We start from the raw sequence: 6,078 nt of genomic DNA on the forward strand, positions 1-6,078 counted from the left end.
ACTGCAAGCCAAACAAAACACTTGTTCAGAATAAATTCCACCCCTAGACAGGCAGAGTGCGTGTGACCCCTGGAGCATGAACAATAGTGAACTCTGGTAACTGGCAGGGAAGAAATTGGGCAAAGGGCTGAGGTTAGCTGTGGTTCCTCTGGGTTTTGTCTCGGGTCCCGGTGCATCCCTGCCAGGAAACCCGAAAGCACTGTGGCAGCAGCACCTGCCTGACTCTCCCGCAGCCAAATTTGCTTAAGATGAAAAACATTTGCCCGGGGAGAAAAAAGCCCTGTTTTTTTTTTTTTTTTTTTTAATCATACTGCTAATTACTTTGTACTTCTGTTCTCCATCTTTGTAACCCCAACTACAATTTTTCTTTTTTTAAAAAAACACACCAGTAGAAACAAATCTCCAAAACTATTTGAAGTTGCTAAAGTTAACATCCAGTAATGCCCAAGATGTCCTTATTTCCCTCTCCAGGTCAGATTTTAGAGTAAAAATAACAGGGCTAGCAAAGGAAAGAAAACAGTACGTGGGAAGGGAGGGGCTTTTTCATGATATAAAGAGTTGATCGTTTTAACGAATAAAGAATTTCTTCAAGTAAAAATAAGTGATTTGTATATGTGATCTTATTGTTAGGTTTATAATACTGTTCTCCAATATATTCAGGATATCACATCTGAAATTCATTTTTCATAAATATTGCGGTACAGTTGACCCTTGAACAACATGCATTCGAGCTGCACAGGTCCTCTTATATGTGGGTTTTTTTGTTTTTAATAGTAAATATCCAAAGTACTATATGATCCATGGTTGGTTGAATATACATAGGAAGAACCTCAGATATAAAGGGATCACAGATATATTGGACCAGCTATAAATTACCTGTGTATTTTCAACTGCATGGAGGGTCAGCACCCCTAAAACCCAGCTGTTCAAGGGTCAGTTGTATTTACATAAAACATTTTGTGTGAGGTAACAACCCATTCAGCCAACACCCTGTTCAATAATTAATAAATATCATTAAGTTTTTTCTTCAGGTAAGGAATAGAGACCAGGAGAGCAAGGGTTCTTAGAAAGTATAATTGAAATTCTTTATATTTCCATAAATAGAAGGTGCATTTCCAAGTTAAAATTGCATAAGCACTAAAGCATAAGTAGTTTTCCAGGAGTATTCATCCATTGAGTATGAACTCAAAAACCAAGAATAAATAACAGACATTTTCCCAGAACATGCACTGTCTCTTACATGATAAAAGCAATATTTGCCCCCCCTCATCTTGTTTATGTATCAGTCAGCTCTTCTTATTTTGGTGGGGGAGGCGTGCCACATAGCATGTAGGACCTTAGTTCCCTCACCAGTGAGGGATTGAACCTGTGCCCCCTGCAGTAGAGGTGTGGCATCTTAACCACTGGACCTCCAGGGAAGTCCCCATCAGTCAGTTTTTAGAGTTGGTGTAAACTTTAAGCTTGAACCGGAGGCAGGGAGAAGGAATGGTTTCTGGATAATTCAAATGCATTACATTTTTTGTGCATGTTGTTTCTATTATTATCATGTGAGCTTCACCTCGGATCATCAGGCATTAGATACCAGAGGCTGGGGACCCCTACTTTAGAGAAAAAAGTAATGCAGATTAAAGAGAGATGAATGAATGGATGTCATAGAGTTGGTGAATTTTTTTTTTCAGAACTTTTATTTCCTTAGATATTTTCTTTCTACACAGTGTATATTACCTAATGAATGGACTGATGTATCCTAAAAAGCATACATACACAAGTGAGTTTACAAAGCTCAATTCAATATCCTTATGATGGTTTGTTTTCTATAATTTTATCTTTTATAATTGCCTTGATTATTTTTTTTCTCTAATGAAGATATCATTGTCATTGTTTTGTTGTTTGTTGGTGATGACATGCAGTATAAACCCAGGTTTCATTCATTTATTCAACAAATAGTAATTGAGCCTTTCCTACCTACCAGGGATTATTCCAGACATTTGGACTATCTCAATGAAAGAACACAAACCAAAATTCCTGTATCTATGGGAGGGAGAGAGACATAAAATATACAGACACAGTAAACAATCTATAAGTAACATGTTAAGCAGCAATAAATGCTCTAGCTCAGTGGTCTCCAACCATGTTGGCAGCAGGGGCCAGTTTCGTGGAAGAAAATTTTTCCACGGACTAGAGGCGGGGAGGAGGGGGAATGGTTTCTGGATGATTCAAGTGCATTAAAATTTATCGTGCATATTATTTCTATTATTATCACGTGAGCTCCACCTCAGATCATCAGGCATTAGATCTCAGAGATTGGGGACCCTTGCTCTAGAGAAAAAAAAGTAATGCAGATTAAAGGGAGATGAGTGGATGGATGTCATATTCAATAGGCTAAACCGTTCAGCCCTCCCTTGAGCCAAGACTTAAAGGAAGGACAGATAAAGTGAACAGCTGGTACAAAGGCCTAGGGTGAGAGAGTCTTCCTGGGAATTTTGAGAAAGAGCGAGGAAGCCATGTGGCTGGGGAAGAGTAAGGTAGGGGGACAGAATTTAGAAATTCACTCAGAAAAACATTGAGGTGGGAGGAAATCAGATCATTTAGGACATGGTAAGCCACCTCGAGGACTATGACTTTATGCAAAATGCAGACGTAGTTTTGTGTTTTTAGAAGAGGATTGTTTTAATGGGACTCTCCTGTGATTGAAATAAATCATGGAAGTTATTTATGGAATAAATCATAATAGGAGAGAAACCAGGAGACCGGTTGGAAGCTAGTTTAGTCATTTCTGCAAGAGATGTGAGGAACAGATCAGCACTTAAAATTCCAGAGATCATTTTGGGAAGTAGAACAAAACTAGTTTGCCTAGATGTAGAGTGTGAGAGAAAGAGTCAAGAATTATGCTGAGATTTTTTTATCTGAGCCACTAGAAGAACAGATTTGATGGATCAGGTTTGGAGGGTGTAAGGAAAAGAGTTAAATTTAGGACAAGCTACATTTAAGATCCAAATGGAAAAGTCAAGCAGACTGTTAGGTCTATGAGTCTAGATTTGGGAGTTGGCGAGGTATTAGTGTGTAGACAGTATTTAAAATCATGGGACTCGCTGAGATAATGTAGAGAGAGAACCATTAAAGAAGAAAATATTCCCAATATTTGTAGTCAGGGGAAGAAGACACAAGTGACAAAAACTGAAGGAGCCTTTGAGATAAAAAGAAAATTGAGGTGTCTTGGAAACCAAGGAAAATAAAAATGTATCACTAAGGAAGGAGCGATTGACCTGGGTGATACTGTTAATAGGTAAAGTAGGATAAATACAGAGGATTGTCCACTAGTTTTAGCAACGTGAAGGGCACCAGCAGGGTAGGCGGTATCTTGTGTGAGGCCCGGAGCAGACTGAACGTTGGGGCCTCCTTGTCTAAAGATTGAGAATTTCAGACTGGTGACATCAGAGCACTCAATGATGCTCCAGGCCCTGGGCAGCTGCACAGGTTATGTGCCCATGAAGTAGACCCCAGTCAGTGGTGACATGGACGTGAGTACTTCACTGGGAGAGGTGAGTGTGTCAGCCTGATGGAAGAAATTTAAGAGAATAGGAAGCGATTTGGAGACCTGAGCATAGAAACAATTTGGGGAGATTTGGTGTAAAAAAGGATCGGACAAAAAAGAAAAAAATGGTGATTACTGACAAGAGATACTGAAATCGCTAGAAAGTTTTTTGTTTTAAGATGTGAGAAATAAGAATATGTTTCTTAGCAAAGTGTGTGTGGAGGGAGGGGGACTTTATTCATCTGCATCAGAGGGAGGAATAAATAGTTCTCTAATAGGTGAGTAGGGGAAAGAAGGTAGAATCTTATGCCCAAGTGGAAAGGATGGCTTTAGAAAAGAAGGGAGTTGTTCACCTTCGTAGTCACACTTGGCAACGGAGACAGTGTAGACACAGATGGCAGAGTGTGGATGTGATTGCGGAGTTCCCCAAAAGCTTGATTTTCTCTATGAAATGTTTTTCTTGTGGCACTGCTGTTCTGCTTATTACGCTAGTCAGCACTAAAGCATTCCATTCAGAAACAAGGCAACTTTATACATTAAACAAGCCAATATATTTTGCCTATATCTCAGTAGTGTTCAGATATTTGGATTAAGTCAAAAAACTGTCACTTGACTGAAAGTGAAAGTGTTAGTTTCTCAGTGTATCTGATCTTTGTGACCCTATGGACTGTAGCCCTCCAGGCTCCTCTGTCCGTAGAATTCTTCAGGCAAGAATATTAGAGTGGGTAGTCATTCCTTCTCCAGGGGATCTTCCCGACCTGAAGACGGTATTTGAATCTAACTTTAAAAACTGCCCACATAAAAATTTACCCCAACGTGTTGATTTTGTTTAATTAGTTCAAAATATTATTTATGATTTTAATCATGCTTTTCAAAAGATAGTACGTACTTAGTTATGCTAATTATGAACACCACAGGAAGGATAGCATTCTTAGTTTTGCTTCATAACATCTTATAAATTCCTAATGGTATCCCCAGTAAAATGCAGGTTTTTACTAAATTTTCATTGTGGTTGTGATTGATTTTTTGAGTGAATGAATTCATGTTTGTTTAGTATTGATTCTGGACTCAGAACTGTGCAAGACCAATAAAAGAAATAAAAGAGGTTTAAGATTGGTGCACATTTCTGGATTTGTACACAACTGTCATGGACATGCCTCAGAGATACTGTAGTTTTGGTTCCACACCACCACAATAAAGTGAATATTGTATAAAGTGAGTCACGTGATGTTTCCCAGTGCATATAAAATTTAATCTGTGCATTATACTGTGGCCTAAGTGTACGAATAGCAAGAAGAGATAAGAAAACCTTCCTCAGCTATCAATGCAAAGAAATAGGGGAAAACAACAGAATGGGAAAGACTACAGATCTCTTCAAGAAAATTAGAGATACCAAGGGAACATTTCATGCAAAGATGGGCTCGATAAAGGACAGAAATGGTATGGATCTAACAGAAGCAAAAGATATTAAGAAGAGGTGGAAAGCATACACAGAAGAACTGTACAAAAAAGATCTTCATGACCCAGATAATCACGATGGTGTGATCACTCACCTAGAGCCAGACATCCTGGAATGTGAAGTCAAGTGGGCCTTAGAAAGCATCACTACGAACAAAGCTAGTAGAGGTGATGGAATTCCAGTTGAGCCTTTTCAAATCCTCAAAGATGATGCTGTGCAAGTGCTGTACTCAGTATGCCAGCAAATTTGGAAAACTCAGCAGTGGCCATAGGACTGGAAAAGGTCAGTTTTCATTCCAATCCCAAAGAAAGGCAATGCCAAAGAATGCTCAAACTACCACATAATTGCACTCATCTCACACATTAGTAAAGTAATGCTCAAAATTCTCCAAGCCAGGCTTCAGCAATAGTGAACCGTGAACTTCCAGATGGTCAAGCTGGTTTTAGAAAAGGCAGAGGAACCAGAAATCAAGTTGCCAACATCTGCTGGATCATGGAAAAAGCAAGAGAGTTCCAGAAAAACATCTATTTCTGCTTTATTGACTATGCCAAAGCCTTTGACTGTGTGGATCACAATAAACTGTGGAAAATTCTGAAAGATATGGGAATACCAGACCACCTGACCTGCCTCTTGAGAAACCTGTATGCAGGTCAGGAAGCAAGAGTTAGAACTGGGCATGGAACAACAGACTGGTTCGAAATAGGAAAAGGAGTATGTCAAGGCTGTATATTGTCATCCTGCTTATTTAACTTCTATGCAGAGTACATCATGAGAAACGCTGGACTGGAAGAAGCACAAGCTGGAATCAAGATTGCTGGGAGAAATATCAATAACATCAGATATGCAGATGACACCACCCTTATGGCAGAAAGTGAAGAGGAACTAAAGAGCCTCTTGATGAAAGTGAAAGAGGACAGTGAAAAAGTTGGCTTAAAGCTCAACATTCAGAAAACAAAGATCATGGCATCTGGTCTCATCACTTCATGGGAAATAGATGGGGAAACAGTGGAAACAGTATCAGACTTTATTTTTTGGGGACTCCAAAATCACTGCAGATGGTGACTGCAGCCATGAAATTAAAAGA

Source organism: Bos taurus, chromosome 14 (genome assembly GCF_002263795.3).
Source record: "Bos taurus isolate L1 Dominette 01449 registration number 42190680 breed Hereford chromosome 14, ARS-UCD2.0, whole genome shotgun sequence".
Classification (NCBI taxonomy): Eukaryota; Metazoa; Chordata; class Mammalia; order Artiodactyla; family Bovidae; genus Bos; species Bos taurus.